Genomic DNA, 17686 nt, shown 5'->3' with positions numbered 1-17686 from the left:
AGAGTAGCCACTTAATGGAGGTTATCGTTACCTGAACAGCGCTGATGCAGAGTAGTGTCAGCGGCCCGAACTACTCCACCTCAGTCTTGTCGGTAAGCCAGTTTGGTTGTTTTTTATTTTTGCTTTCATTGTAGGTTATAAAATGTCATTTTTGTTGATGAAATTTGTTTGTTCGTAGTTTTGTTGTTTTATAATAAATTTGTGATACCCTACTAAATGATTAAGAAGTCCTTAGACGCGCACTGCACTACCGACAGACTACCTCGACCCAAGCATCAGCGGCCTGAACTATGTCGCCAAAATCGGTACCTAACAACTATTAGCATTTTCTGACCCCTCTTATGCGTCTATACTCAATGCTATAGTAGCATTATCTCACCCCTCTTATGCCTCTATACTCAATGCTATAGATGTATATGTAGGCTTTTTTTAATTTATTTGTCAAACATGGCAAATGTAGGCTAAACGTGAAAAGTAGTACAAAAATAAATACAAAATTCATGTTTTCGGACCCTGGACTATATTGTTAACCCTCCAAGTGTCCGTAGTAATGATATTAATGTCGGCCCATTTATTGCCCAATCGCAGGGCTTAATTAAAATGTATCTTAGAAACTTAAAAACACTCTAAAGTATACTGTTTTATATATCATTTTGTTTGGAAAACTATGGGCTTCAATGTAATAATTTTCTTTTCTAAAATTTTTGTGGGGTTAACATTTCTCAAAAATTATAAAATAAATAAAAAAAATTATGTTTGCGTCAATAAATTTTTATAATTTATAGGTCTACAAATTTTTTTAAATAGCCACTTTGTTCTAAATTTTATGAGGATTCCAAAAATATAATAATATAAGGAAGTAGGTTTGCAAATGAATAAGTTATGGGTGAAAAACAGATCTCGTACATTTAGCGTAGCTAAGAATGCATAGCCTAACCATGGCTAGGAATCTGGCGGATAATTTACATCAATATCACTACCAACTTCTTCAGGATTATCAACCAGCCCTTCAAAATCACTTAAATCTTCTTATAATTCACCAAGTATATCACAACATTTTATTTTTAACACTAAAACAATGAAAAACGTAATAAAACACATCAGTCATCGATGCGAGGTTAACCAAGTTGTTTACAAATACAAACGTCATCTTTCTGCTACAATATATTCGGAACTAAAATGAAAAGCGTCTAGAAACAGACATCAGGAGAAAGCTTAGAATCTGCTGAAAACAATGATACCAATCTCGATCCAGTTCAATCTGATTCAGTCAGTCCCAGAGCCTTTGCCGTAAACGATGTTTGTGTGTCGCAAAAGCGACGCATAACACCACGGCGGGTGTGTTGTGCGTCGATTACGCGACGCTTAACACTCGGAGGGTTAAGACAAAAATAGGTTTTTTTTAATACCTCAGTCAAATAGTCCAATAAATGATAATGCTCAACAGCTTACATGTTTCGTTGCGAAGACAACATTTTCAAAGCTCGCAACTCGTCAAAAACACATTTAAAAGACGGACACGAACACAGAAAACATTGATATGGTACAATTACATGATAGACATTTAGATTATCTTTCCAATCTCGAGTTGCTCCAATTACCAAAAATGTTTGTTTCCCGCACAGGTTCTGTAACCTCAGGGCATTATTGTTTGATAACATTACAATTAGTTAGATTTATGTTGTGAGGAGTATTTGTGTTTTTAGTTTATATTAGAATAAATACAATAACATGTAATACTTATGTACAACCTTAGTGTATAAAGATGCATTGTATTGTATCTATTGTATTTGAAAAGAACAATAAAGAATTTTTCAATTCAATTCATTCAATAGGGATATTCGGCCTACCTATCGTAAATTTTAATAAAAATCGGTCAACCTTTTTTAAAATCCAATTTTTTGTTATGTTATGGGAAAATAACATAAGCTTATAGGCCTATAGATTGTTAATAAATTAGGTTGTAGGTTGTTTTATAGATTTTTATATTATTTATGTTGTTCAGAGAGATTGATTAAGTTAATATGGATTGTTAGTTTATTGTTTTCATAGATTGTTTTTTGTAAAGTTTAGGAAGAATAGTGACAATAAGAATAAGAAAGTTTATTGCCGTTGACCAGGTTGTATACAGGAATAGGCATTGTCAAATTATATTAAACAGAATATCAACATCAACAAGTATGTTATGTCTATAGCTAAAAAAGATTGAGAATTCCTAACTTACAGTGTGAATGATTCCATTGTAATTTTACGTTTCAAAAAGTCCTTGACTGAATAGAACGGATTTGCTACAAGCCAGTTATGAATTTTGGATTTGAAAAGAGAAAGAGAAAGGCTGTCTGCCTGAAGAGGCTCAGGCAACTTATTATAAAATTTCACACAGTTGAGTTTGAAAGAATTACCTGTGATGGCTAGCCTGTGATGTGGTATACCTATCCAGTTGTTCCTTACTTAGTGTATGGTGAGAATGGTAATTCTGCCTGGTGGAAAACTCAGGCAGAATTACCATTCTCACCATACACGAAGTAAGGAACAACTGGATATACCACATCACAGGCTAGCCATCACAGGTAATGAATAAAGTTGTTTTGAAAAGCTGAATTCTATCTGAAACCGCTTGCTTAATAAAGACATTTATCTTAAATTAATAAATTGTTCTATTTTTTTGAAAATCCAATTTTTTTGTCATTCTATGAATCCCCCCCCCCCCCACAGTTCCCCCCCCCATTTTTACTTTCTCCCCCTATACCATAGTACAGTAGAGCCCCTCATATCCGGCCACCACGGGACCAAGCCCCTGGCCGGATAACGATTTGGCCGGATAAACCAACCTACTATGAAAATTACAATTCATACCTAATAATAATAGGTAATCAAAATATGCAGTCAAAAGTATCATTCCAGTCTGTTCTGGGATTTAAAATAAAATAAAAAATTTGTAAAAAGACAAAAAATTATTTGTAGGTTAAAATCGTTAAGCAATGAAGCACATACAGTACAAATATGATGATTCCAGGTAACAAAAGGTATTAAATGGTGGAAAAAATGACAATAAATTGGACTTGAAGATCGTTATAGGACTTAAATGGTACATGCATTTCAACTTTACATTCTTATCCATTTTGTGAAATACAAAGATTAATGTAGGTACTGTACTGTACTAACCCCGCTTTGGAAATAATCAACCAACTGATCAGAGGTTAGGCCTCAGAGGTTAGTAGGCCTATATAGTGACTCAGCAAATAAATGTATAAACAAACAGATAAATAATGAGAACAATTTGTTTGATGACTTGAGCAGTCACAAAGACTAGGTAGTGCTTGCATCTAAACGTCTGAAATCTGTGAGAAAAAAATTTTGATATTGGCTTCCTGGAAGAGGCCGGATAAACAGAGGACCGGTAAAACCAAGGCCGGATATGAGGGGTTCTACTGTATATGGAGAAAGTATTGTTTTCGTCAACATTTTCGAGTTTGAGTTTTGAGTGGAAATATTCATTTTGGGTCCCCGTGGACCCAAAAAAGTGGTTTTCAAAGTGATGTCTGTGTGTCTGGATGTGTACAGGGCTAGAGACTACACCTGTGGTCCGATTTCGATGAAATTTGGTATGTAGGTTCTAATCCATGGTATCTCCAGGCGTTTTTTTCATTTTTTTGAAATTTTGATTATTAGTGGGGATTTTTCCATAAAAACCCATAAAAAACGGAAAAATCTGATTTTCTCAAAAATGGCACGAACGATTTTGATAAAAATTTAGTATGTTGTAGCCCTTTAAATTCTGAATAAAATGGTACAAATCCCATTTCTGTAAAAATTATGGTTCAAAAGTTATGGTCAAATGTTATTTTCCCATAAAAACCCCATAAAATAAAAAAAAATAGGATTTTAGAAAAAAATCCCGTTTTGATTTAACATAGTAGGTCGTTACAATTTTGATAGTTTTTTAATTTTTTAGAAATTTGTGTATTTTTTTTGGGGGATTTTCCCATAAAACCCCACAAAATAACTGAAAAATAAGATTTTCCCAAAAATGGCTTGAATGGTTTTGATATCAAGAATCAAGAATTTTTATCAGAAATCAGAAATCAGAAATATTTATTTGTCATTGGACATTACAAAAATGCATTGACAATAATTGTCATGTGTATATATAGCATGGCTACAGTCAGGCTAGACATTACAACTAACATGTCTAATATGTTAATTTTTTTTTTTTTTTGTGTCAGCTCTGTGGATTACCAACAGTATGGAGTGTGATTTAACAATAAATACATTTTATAAATAAATATGAAAATTTAACAAAGAATAAATTATATGAACCAACAACAAAATACAGATATTAAGATAAAAATTTATAAAAATTAACAATTGCAACAAATGTTGATGGACATTTAAAATATAAAAAACAGTAGACAAGGTCCTGCTAACAAGAGATAAAAACAGTATAACAAACGCTGATAGACAATTAAGATAAAAGATTAACAACAATATAAACTAACCAATATTAACAACAATATAAACTAACCTAGGCACTGACAATGAGTCTAAAACTGAACTTCCTTTACGGCCATGAAGTCGTCAATAGAAAAAAAGGGTTTCTTAAGAGCCAGTCATAAAATTTACTTAAAAATAAAGAATGTCTACCTGGATAAAATTGAACAGTCTTACTCAATTTATTAAATACCTTATCGGACATAACAACATGACTTTTCAATGTTTTACTCAGCCTATTAAATGTTCTGTTTATCTGACAATTACTTCTTGTATTATATGTATGGACTTGATTGTTAAAAATTGAAGTTGATAGATTCTTTAAAGCATAAGACATAAGATCAAAAATGTACAAATTAACAACAGTTTGAATTTTTAACTCGAGGAATAAAGGTTTACTATGAGCGTCTTGGGTGGAACTTGCAATTAGTCTAACCACCTTTTTTTGTATGATTAAAATATCTGTAATTTTGCAGCTGTTTCCCCAGAAGATAAGACCATAACGGAAAATACTTTGGAAAAATGCAAAGTACATGTTTTTTTATTCATCGTTAACGCTATGTACAACACATGCAATGGATGAACGTCATAATAGTAGCCTAAAGTTTACAGGCAATAAGGCTAAATAAATATAGACAATAAAATATAAACAAGTGCAGAGTACATGCAAAAAGTATCACAGTCATCTTAAAAATAAAATACTGAAGTTTATAAAAAACATAGGTATGCAAAGACTAGAGCAAACATGAAAACAGGTGCAATGTGTATACAATAAATGCAGTGTGTTTAAAATAAGTTAGAAAAAAACATAGCAGGGGCAAGAAAAGAGTATAAAATTTAAAGACAATACTAACAAACAGACAGATAAATAACTTATAAAACAACTCAGCCCTTGGCTATATCACAGACAGACAGAATTTAAAATTGAATATCAACAGGCAATACAAAGAATTCATCGAGCTTGTAAAATGGCCTTGCAACCAACCAATTGTAAACAGACAACTTAAACTTAGTGAAAGATACATTATGTGCAGAAACAGGCAACTTATTAAATAGATTAATGTACATAGTGCGATGCTGGGATTGTGATTTACTCAAACGAACATAAGGCTGATTGAGTGAGGACATGCTTCTAGTGCAATAACCATGCACACTACTTCTGAGTGGATACTCATGCAGATGTTGCTTAACATGCAACAAAACATACCCATTGATAAAAAACACATTGATTTTAAATTTTTGACATCATTGATTTTTTTACATTTTTGACATTGATAAAAAATGTGTATGTTATAGTCCTTTATATTCTGAACAAAATGGTACAAATCCCATTTCTGTAAAAATTGTGGTTCAAAAGTTATTGTAAATTATGTCAGTTTCCCATAAAACCCCCATAAAATAACAGAAAAATCAGATTTTCCCAAAAATGGCTCGAACAGTTTTGATAACAATTTTGTTTGTTATAGTCCTTTAAATTCAGAACAAAATTGTACAAATCCCATTTCCGTATATTTACTCTCACCGCTTACACATAATAAAGGTTGTTGAAAAACTTATGGGAGAAAGTATGTGTCAGAATGCTGATACCGTTTATTGCTGTTTTCTGTCGATAAATCCCCGTTAAGAGTCAAAATAAAAATAAAAAAATAAATAAATAAAACCTGGAGATAAGATGGTTTAGTACCACAATTGTGAGAATGTGGGTAGGTATGTTTGCTCAATTTCAAAATGTTTTTTTCCCAGTGCAAACGATCTTGCAGTCTTGTTAGTGACTAAGGCTGACATGTTCCTTAATATTCTTAGACGCAGCTGTTAATTAATTAATAGCCCATACCTACAGCTATAGGGGAATATTTACTTACCTAATAAGTAAAAAAGGGGGGTTTTAGGGGATCAGCGATGATTCCATTGAATTTCTCCAAAAAATAGGGGATGTCTAGCCTACGTGGTTTGGAACGTCTTACTCCAAAAATAGGTCAAATACCTACAAGGAATAGGGAGAAAATCCCTGTCAAAGATTTCCACTCGCCAGAACCATAGACCCACCACTTAATTTAACGGTCATTTATGAATCAGCATTTTCATATTTAGGCCTAGCGTGAAAGACTGTAGCCTAAGTAAACATAAGGGTACTTTGGTATTATCCGGAGGCCACCCTTACACAGCGTGCTGCGGCGGTTATGTTAGGTTGGGTTATTAAAAATGGAAAAACATATACTTTATACTTACTGTACAAATTTGACATGATTACAATTAACGGCCTTTGAGTTCTCTTTCGGAAGGCAGTGATGTCGGTGAGGATTTAGTTGTACCGGTACCGGTATTTGTATGCGTCGCCACTTCTAGCTGCCAAAGGCAGTGACAGCTGATGTGCGAGCTCCGGTCAACAACTTCACCTTGGCCTACTTGGAGGGGATTTGGCAAGTGAAAGTACTTATGACTCATCTGGTAGGCTATTGTTTGATTCATAGCTCAACGAGAAAAGTCCTAACTTACAAACATATTTATAATAACCCAACCTAAAATAACCGTCGCAGCGTGCTGTATAAGGGTGGCCTCTGGATAATACCACAGTAAGTTACCAACATAAGTTTATCATAATTACGTTTTAAATCATCAACTGTACAGAACAATTAGGTAGGCTCCTATTAAGCTAAGTAATGTTACATTAATTTTATATAGGTCTAGGTAGAGCCTACAAGTTTTGAGCATCTTGGTTTTTATATGTTTAATTTTTTTTAAAAGGTTTAAAAACTAGGTTGGATAAAGTCGTTGTGGCTAAGATAACTTAAGCTTAAAGTTATTTTGTGTCAACCTTTAACTTAGTTAGATAAGGAGCATCAGTAACTTAGGTCTACTTGAGAGTCAAATGACAGGCTAATGTCGTCTGGATCAAGAAACAATCTCGCTTTGAATCAAAACAGCGAACATCAGATTTTGAAGGCGAGCACTATTAAAAATCAGCTGCCTATGTTAGAAGATTGTAACGTGGGTTATTTGGAGGATTAGGTTAGTCTTTAAGGTAAGGCCTACTAGGCAAGGTGTCTCAGCGACCAAAATGTCATTTGAGAAAGTTGTAGTGTTGGTGTCTACTAGGAACTGTGTAAAAACGTCTTATAGGACGTTTTAGGTGAGTTGGGGAAGGTGAAGGGTACCTAATAACCTTTATGTTACTGTATTTGCTTAGAGACCCTGAGCTAACCTAAGTAGATAGGGTTAGTCTAGAATAGAGTTAGGCCTAAGATAACTTGGGGTTACAGTAGGCCTTGTAGAAAAATCAAATTAGAAACATGAAAAATAAAAAGTAATGAATGTTTTGAAGTAATGAAAAATGTTTGGCCAAAGTGTCCTAATACACAGAGGATACGCGTCCGGTAACCGTACGTCGATTAGACGTCCGGCAATGACGTCATGGGGTTGCGGGAACCTGGAACGCCTTTACTACAACAATACCATCACCAACCATCGGTGGTCGTGGTGTAGTGGATAAGATGCTCGGCTGATATGCAAGAGGTCCAGGGTTCGAGTCCCATTGGTGACATTAACTTTTTGTCGAAGATTTTGCATTGAATACCATTTATTCTTAACTGTACATCTTTAATTAGAATTTTTGGCATTTATAATTTTCTAATAGAGAAAGAATTTAACCTTAATTCGATTTTTTCATTATCAGCAAGTTTGGTTGGTTAGGTTAGGTTATGACAGTAATTGCCGGACGTCTAATCGACGTACGGTTACCGGACGCGTATCCTCTGCGGTCCTAATAAGTTAACCATTAAATTGCAAAAAATCAACAAACTTAATTATTGCTGCTAAGTTACTTACCTTTAAAAATCTTACTGGTATCAATAGGCCTACTCGAAACTAGTCTCGGATGTTCAAACCACATGAAACCAATAGAATATTTAAAAAATAAACAAAATCCAGCTTTGTAAGTGCTGTATAGTTAAAGTTAAAGCTAGATACATTCAGCTTTCAGCAGTCAGTCACTAGTCAGTCAGTCAGCCATTTTGGGTGGGTTGTGGGGTGGGCAGATTTTCCCATCCTTGTTAGTCAGTCGAGACGTCATCGACCATCGTCGATGCGATGCAATTACCGTACTGGTATCGCATAGCTCCTCAAGTCAAAATAGTCGATAATCGAATACTCCTAATTTACTTATACTAGAGAAACGCATCCTTCTAAAATCTATCTTTCTGGAATCTTGAATCTCGTTCTTTGGTTCTATTCTCTGGTTTGTTCTTTCTTTGTTTGGTTGGATTGGATGTATGTCGACAAGCGTAACGAAAGAAAATTTGTTAATCTTGTTTTCAGATACGGTACTATAACTGACTAGTTTGTTTAATTTTCACTTAACTTACGAGATGTTGTTTTCTGGATAGTTTAACTTAAATTATACATTTTTATATTTACATATATGACTTAAGTACCTATTAACTTAACTTAGCCCTAGGCCTATTAGAGGAAATGGAGGTGACAGAAGATAATGATGGTGATCAAGTGGAATCGAAATTACTTTGTTAATAACTAATTTTTTGACCTTGGTGAATTCTGAATTTCCATAAGCTGGCCATATTGGGAATAGGATATAGAATCTAATAAGTCTATGTTAATAGATTCGGAAGCTTTTAAGCTAGCTGGGCTTCAGAAGTTGTTAACACTGCTTTTAAGTTTATAGGCCAGGCCTAAACTGTAAATTATTAGAGGTTTGGATCTTCATTGCTTTGATGCCATGCCTTTGAATTATAAAGGGGTTTAATACCAAAATAATAGGACCTAGGACTTGCAAAGTAGGCTACATAGCCTATGACATCCTCTTGATGTTCAATTAATTAGGCTATGCCTGTTATGTTATTTTAGCCTACGTCCCCAAGTAGCACACATCGTTGGCCCAACGTTGGGAAATGGTCGGCACGGTTGGGAAATGGTTGGCAGAAATGTTAACGATTTGCCAACGTTGGCCCAACGGAAACTAGTATTCGTTGGCCCTACAAAGGAAAGAATCGTTGGGCATTCGTTGGGTTTAAGTATAAAACATTCTAAAACGAATTTTAACAAATTGATTTATTTAAAAGTACATAAATGTTATGGCAGCAGAATATAAGACAAATATTGTAAAAATTTGGATCAATAATGAATGAAGTCAGATGATGTTGTGGTACTAGATACAGTGGGGAACACCTGCTTAACATATAATAATTATTATAATTAATTATTTTTTTTATATTCTTTAACTTATTTAAGCAAGTTTTTAATAGTTATAGAGAAAAGATTAATTCATTATATAACAATCAATTATAACAGTAGCCTACTAATCTAATGGTAATTAAATAATCTATATTCAAATACTAGTATCCTCTCCAACTACCAGAAAAACAATTCAACTACTTGAGGCCTAAACAGATTAACAGAATCATATTATACTGTAGCATCAAAAATATTTAATTAATTGTGACCATTGCACCTGTCGGCTACTCTTTTACCACTTGAAAACACACTTAATCAACAAGTACAGTTAGCTCAGAGGTAAGGCGTGAGGCTCACATGTCGAAGGTACCAGGTTCGAGACCCGACCCGGCCAAAAAATTTAATTTCGTTTTATTTTCAAAATAAGTTTTTATGAACTATTTAATCAATTTACTCAACTCATAATTATGCTTTGCATACGAAATCTTTATTATTTTGTGTTTTTTATGTTTATGCCCAATGGGATCAGTGGCGTTGCTTGGTTAAATTCCAGGGGGGGGAGAAGCCTCAAATTTCCCAACTGCTTAACATAGATTTCCCAACTATTTTTTTTTTAGAAATCAATTTCTGTACTATTTTTAAAAATCTACAAATTATTATACTACACTGCATTAACATTCAATTCAGTATTTATAAACTTGCATTAACAAAACATAGCTAGTTTTACATATATACAAAATTTCTAAAACTTCTACCAATTCATAATGAAATGTTATGACTTCAAAAAACTTGAACAAGTAATGTTTCAAAAAACTTTACAAACCATTGTGGTAGCAGACGTAGCAGTGTAAAATTTTAGGGATATAAAATGAGCCTCAGAGTACAAAGTAGTATAGAAAAAATATTTTATTACAAAATAATTAAACTAAAATACTTTTAGAAGTTAAAATCAACATTTTAACATTCATAAAACTTACAACTAGGGTAGGCCTAAACAAGTTTGTAATGATGAAATATTAATATCAGTGTTGTAAATAATATTATTCTAGTCTAGAAAAGAATAAACCTAAAATAAGACTCGACTCGTATAAAATAAAAACATTCAACTTGGTTGATAATAAACTTATACATACAATAAAAATGTTAACCTTCATCTTCATCAAACTAGAACTTAAACAAAAATCTAACTTAGAGTGAAAGTCAAACATCAAATTTTAGGCTATTTTTTGTCCACGTAGATCTGTTTCAGAGTAATTAGTTGATTCATTTTTGTAAATCCTTAATTAGGAATGATACATAACTTGTGTAGATTTTTAAAATATATTCAGATAATAAATATTGCATTTAGGTTATTAAAAAATAAGAGTTTTAAAGGTAATACAGATTCACAAAACCTATCTTTAATGTTATTTTAATCTGCTTATTAGCAAGTACTCCGGTCAGTTAGCCTGCTCCAAATACCACAAAAAGGGTATAAAATATATTTCATGTGACTGACGTGAAAAATATTTTTGAATTTCTTGTAAACACTAACAAACAACATAATTAAACAGAAGGGCTACATTGATTGCACTTTCAAAATTCAAACTCGCAGACGAATCATTCAGAATCATCAACACAGGACAGGATCAAGGTAGCCAACATAGTCCAATAAGGAACAAAAATTCTCGTATACGAAATTCCAACAAGCTATACCGCTATTTGATTATTGATTTCTTAAAATAAGGCGTGTTTAGCCATGGTTTAGCCTTGTTTAATCAAAGTTAAATTAAATCTAAGAAATGTCAAGTTTATTTGTCCAAGTATTTTGTCCAAGTCAAAAAAATTTTTATCTTTGATGGATTTTTGCAAATATTTAATTTTTTTTCAGTTTAAAAATATATTTTTCTTGTATCTGACTTCCCAACTGTCCCAACTCGTGGCAAGGAAATTCCCAACTTTTCTCTTTCCCAGATTCTAGGGGGGGGAGGCTCCCCCCCCTACCCCCCCCAAGGCGACGCCCCTGAATGGGATGGTTGGCCCTTCCGCAAAAATTGGTTGGTTGGCCAACCGTAAGACTGAGTGCCAAAACATACCGTTGGCCAACGATCGACAGAAACGTTGGGCCAACGATTTGCCAACGATTTTTGCTACTTGGGTCTAAAATTAAGCATTTGAAATGCCCAAAACTTAATAGTTACCGGCAATAGTTTTATAAGCACAACTTAAATTTCACAAATCTTTAGCTAAAACCAAACACAAAATATCCATATTAAATTAATATACTAGGGGTGACAAATGAGAACAAAATACATTTTAATAACTTAAATAGGCATACATTGTTGAATGAAAATCAGTAAAACAAAGTCCAATCTTGTTAAAAGATCCCGAAATTAAGTTCCATTAGAAATAACCACAATTACTAGAAAAACCACCAAGGTACTGTAGTAGAGTTAGTGGGCACGTGCGGATTTTGGCTAGGTTATGTGGAGTATGTTTTATCTATGGTTATGTATAGCCATAAGGGAGTATGTTTTATCTATGGTAAAGCTTTAAGTCTTTCTTGTTTATTATATCTTTTACTTTTGGTCACAAGCCACGTCCAACTTGGATTAAGCTCCTTATTTCCAATCCGATAATACAATTAGATTTGCATATGAGCGGTAAATTTAAATCACAGACCGTCCTATAAGTTTAAAAGGTTTTTCTACTGTGACTATCAGATTCATATTCATAAAAATGTAAAGAAACAACCTGAACCTAACAAACAACGAAACAACCATGATGATAAACGAATTCGACGCGAACAACGATCAAATATCGATAGACGATATGTCGAAGTGACTATGTTGCAAAACAACATCGACTTCTCGGATCGAACGAATCAACGATGACGTCACGACTGACTAACAAGGATGGGAAAATCTGCCCACCGGGTTGTGGGGCGTTGTGGGTTAGTTTAGTGGGTTGTTGTGGTTTTCGGCGTTTCGTTTTGTTTCGTTTCATATTCAATTCATTTTCGATTTCAATCCAATCCAACCAACTCATAGCAAAACAGCAAAACCATCGATGTATAATAACTCTACTGGATAGCGCGCTAGGTGGTGGAAAAACGGTCCGTGCCCGCCAATCGAATTGGCGGGATACCGAGGCGGACGGGCCGAATGAACCTCTCTGTTTTACACAAACATACATTCACTCAACCTGCTCTGCTACACTTATTTGTTAACATAAAAATTTCAAATTGATATATTATTTTTCTGGAAAAACTAGTGCTTATTACTATGTAGTTATTTTTTACCTTAACATATTTTTTATAATTTATTTAGGGAAATTAAAACTGATGATTGTTTTTTCACACCATTAAAAACATGAAAAATGTAGTAAGCGAGGAACTTTTTTATTTTTTGGTCAGGAAAAAAATTCCTGCGGCAAAGTTTTAGATCAAAGTATGAATTTTATTTTTTATTTGTAGCTTTTTTTGATACGGAGTCTGCTTGTATCATTTTTAAGCGATTAAAAATAGGCATAAAATCGCTTGGCGCGGCATTAGTGCTAGGAGCTCGGCCGGCTCAGCATCAGTTTACGGGATCTAGATACTGCGTTTCTAGCATTTAATTAGCATTTTATTACATCAAATATGTCATTTTATTACAAAGAATGGTAACTAAATTTACAAGCGTATGTTTATGCATTTTAATGCTTATCGGTAGTCTATAGTTAACAAAATTCTTAGAATCAAAGAATAAATGTTGGATTCAACAGTAGTATTTAATACCTGAGAAAATATTTTGTTATTATTTTACTTCAGTGAGAATAATCAATACATTTGAGATATTGGCATTAAATATTATACACTCATTTTATTTAGCAACATAATATGTTTTCCAAACACGTTAATCACAGTATGACAAAGAAACATACACTATAAAATTAAATGTTGCAAAGTATCTCAATAATAATTGGGCCTCACAGCAGCAAATGATGACATGCTTTGTGAACAAATAATTATTGTGATACTAGCTGTAACCCGCGGGCTTTGCCCCGTTTAACTTCTTAATTTTCAAGATTATCTCGTTCGCATGGCTCAATCACGTCCTGGTTGAAGTTTGTTCGCTACGCTCACTCACCTTTAGGTTGGAGCTCGTTCGCTGCGCTCACTTGCCTTCAGGTTAGCTCGTTCGCTACGCTAACTCGCCTCCAGGTTGAAGTTCGTTCGCTACGCTCACTCACCTTTTGGTTGCAAATTAGCTGTTGTCATAAATGTAAAAGAAATAATAGTGCTGCACCCTGTTGGTAATTTTTGTAACTTTAATGCTATTGAACATCACAGAACCAACTTGTTTAATTGAAACAGCTGTTAAGATTCAATAATTTCATTTCTCATAAGGTTAACATGGGAAACTCCAGAGCCACTGGGGCGGAGCCCGAAAGGATTTTTGAAATAAGAATATGCCTATATGTTAATCGGGAATGTGAGCTATCATCATGCCAAATTTCAGCCCAATCCGACCAGTATTTTTCGCGTTCACTTGACACAAACATACATCCATACATCCATCCATACATCCATACATCCAAACTTTCTCATTTATAATATTAGTAGGATATTTTGCTCTGTTTAATTTTCAAATATTAATAAATCTAACTCTTTAATGACATCACTTAATTTCTTATGGGATTTACTTTTGAAGTCTATAAAGTGTAAGCAAGTACGTAGATTAATTATATCTGCCTATAAAACCTCCTTAAGCTCGTTACAATCAATTATCCTCGGAATATTTCCACAAAACTAACATAGCAATACACGGCGAGAGCGGGCGCGACGCTCTGCCACTAGGGTGACTCATGCTTTTATGGGATCCCTTCAAGAAGGTAACCTTTCAAACTGGTGAAGGGACCTACCTGCCCGATATTGAAATCGGTCAGGTTGGTTACTTTTCAATTTGGTGAGGTAATGAACGCCCTCTTGCTCTTGTGGTGGGGGCATCGACTGCTCTCATTGGCTGCAAGGTTTCTGGGGGAGGGAGTAGTTGTTATGGGGTGAACAGTGCTGCCAACCCAAAAGTCTGGAGCAATAAACATTCCCATACAAGGTTAATGTGGGTAATTCCGATATTTACGGCTACAAAGTAGGCAGTATAAATGCCGAAGGAAATTATATGTATAAAATATCTAGTTAGAACTTTTCATAGGTGAAATACTGTAAATAACAAAATACGATATAAAGTCCATCATCTTGCGAACCTGTTTCTCTCCATGCCCCTGGGTCACTGCTAGGCTACTTTCTCTTGTAACTAAATCTACATTATTAACGGGTCAGATTTTATTAATTAACTAGCTGTTGCCGTTGGCATCGCCCGACGTACTTTTTCGTCTTTTATTCTTTACTATAAGCCTGCTGAAGTTGTCACTGACTTCGCTACGGAACGGAACTACCCTCTCTGGAACAACCTGAATGATGTTTTTACCAAAAATACTAAAGTATTCATATCTCCTTTCATTCATAATCATACTCCAAGCCAAATTTTCCAATGGTACAGTTAGTTTTCTCTAACTTTATTGAAAAGTATTTCAGATAGTCTAAAGTAGGATTAAAAGTAGGCATATATGCCGATGCTTAGAGTGAAATCTGTGCACACCTTCAATTCGAGACCTCAATCATGAAAATCGGTTAAATTTATTTTTAAATATAAGAAGATTGACTCTATTAACGTTTAACGAAAACTATCACCGTTTTACAACAAATTGTGTAGCAGTTCCGGTTAATGATAACTCAACCTATACTGAATTGAAGCTTTAGAAAAGAAGATTTCAAATGTTTACGGGAGCAAGCTCCTAAAATGTAATAATGTCGGTAGCTATACTTGCGATAGTACACTTGATAGGTTTTTAACAGCTTTTATTGATTTATGCATTATTATTACATAATAAATAATGCTATTTAATAAAATAAAAGATTGGTAATCATATGGTTAAACGTACGGACACTGACTAGTTTTTAGATGGCGGAACAAGCAAATTTTCACAATTTTGAATGTAAACCTATTTTACTCGAAATATGTTTGAGTTAGAAAAACACTCTTGAAATACAAAAGTTGTGGATAATTTAAATCTAAACTACCGATCTTCCATAAGATTTAAGATCCAAGCATCGTAGCTTATAAGTTACAGACCAAAATATAATATCTTGCATACTCGAATTTCTTCTGAAATAGATTTAATTTCCTAAACCACCCTTGAATTTAGAACTTTGCAAAACCCCCAACTTTGTAGACTACATCTACACCATACATGGATTGTCGTCGCAATGCAAAATTTTATTATTCTAGGTCTTATATATGTTTTGAGATACATTATAGTGATCATTTGTCAGTGATATGCCTTTATATATAAAGGTAGGTCAATGGAAAGCATTTATCTACGTGGTGATCGGATGCATAGCAGCTTCAAAACGGATACGTCACAAAATTCGTGTTTGCCTATTACATATATTGGGTATCTATATTTAATATATAGATACCCAATATGCCTATAAACATTCAAACTTATGGGTCATGGGTCAATTTGCTGCACACAAAATCCAACAAAGTCTTTTAATAATATAGATACTTATAAGGTTAAGGAAACTCCAGAACCACTTGGGTGGAACCCTAAAGTCAGATCAGGATAAAAACTACTTAGTTTTCCTATTTAATGCCTGAAGAATCAGTACACCAAATTTCAAAGTTCTAGCTAGTCTGGAAGTTGGATTAGTAATGAATCATTGAGTGAGGGCTTTTACTTTTATATGTTAAGATTATTAGCTAAATATAACACATATGAAAGGTACAAAGTAAAATCCATAAGTTAAATACAGTAGTAGAATATATAAAAACGGAGCTCCAGACAAAGCTGTCTTTAAAATTTGAAATAGGTGTTGCTGCAGACTTTTAATTTTATTCAGCGAGATTACGCCCCTGAATTTAGTGTTACTCCCTCAATATGACAACACTGTTGGATAAATCTAGCTCAGTGAGTGGGATAAATGCAGGGATGCAGCAGGCACTAGTAGAGCGAAATTTACCACAATTTCCATGTAACCGTTTGACTGGTTTTCAGGTTATGTGACAAAATCCAAAACACAATTAAACATAGGATGCACAATAAATCGGATGTGTTTACTTTTGGGCTATTGCAAACAATTAAATGTATTCTGAACTTGTGTACCCGTTGCGAAATAGAGCGTACCATAGCTAGCCGCCATACCCGTGCTTCGCTAAAGAAGCGCTAAAGAGAATAATTTATTGTTATGTTCCATAGATCTGTTGTATGAAAAGTTAAATAACTCATAAAATAAATGCCTAACATTTGCATTTAAAGCATCAAACGAATTATTTTCAAAAACGTGTTTTATATCAACTAGACAGCTAGCTGTTATCCACGGGCTTCACCCCGTTCCGTTTGACTTCATAAGTATTAATAACACTATTGATTGGATAAGTTAAGTTAACTGATAATCATTTAGCGTTGAACTTACTACTAAACAACATCGCATATGCAATTTACGATTTACGGACTTGAGAGGCCATCAATTCTGGATCTGCCCTTCAGATTTTTGTAAAGAGTTTGATCGAAAAATTTGTTGTTGTTGTATTTTTAACGTTCAAAAGTTACTTTGTTGTATTGCATTGCATATTTATAATGAAAACATCAAAAGAAATTTACAGATATTTTTAGTTGTACATATTCTTTAAAGACATCAAGAGATGTTATCAAGATCCCTTAATTCGCTGACGATATAAATCTGTTTGTGGAAAGTTGCTTCCCTCTATGATTATGAGTCATTTTGCCTTAGGCTTAATACTTTAATTTGAAATGGCAACCATACAAAGTAGGTATTTTAAGCCAAGTACCAGTATGCATGGAGATGAGTGTAGGATGGATGAGTGGCACGATTTTGTATCCTTGTTAGTGACTAAGGCTGACATATTCCTTAGACACAGCTGTCAATTAACAGCCCATACTTTGGGCTAATGGAAACTATAGG

The 17686-nt window shown here is 33.9% G+C and overlaps 1 protein-coding gene across 3 annotated transcripts in view; it reads right to left on the bottom strand.

The window, feature by feature from the left end:
• Nucleotides 1–8491, bottom strand: part of LOC128985543 (uncharacterized) — a 33558-nt gene extending 25067 nt beyond the window's left edge. For all 3 annotated transcript variants that reach the window (XR_008490041.1, XR_008490042.1, XM_054405133.1), the window contains exon 1: nucleotides 8317–8491. The gene's annotated coding sequence lies outside the window, so the exon portion shown is untranslated. The remainder of the gene's footprint in view (nucleotides 1–8316) is intronic.
• Between the last annotated feature and the right edge of the window lie 9195 nt (nucleotides 8492–17686).

This window comes from Macrosteles quadrilineatus, unplaced genomic scaffold (genome assembly GCF_028750875.1).
Source record: "Macrosteles quadrilineatus isolate MER2022 unplaced genomic scaffold, UCM_ALF_1.0 Scaffold_2__2_contigs__length_208266976, whole genome shotgun sequence".
In the NCBI taxonomy this organism is placed as follows: Eukaryota; Metazoa; Arthropoda; class Insecta; order Hemiptera; family Cicadellidae; genus Macrosteles; species Macrosteles quadrilineatus.
Note: the sequence above shows the minus strand (reverse complement) of the source record. Positions and strands in the feature narration are given on the sequence as shown.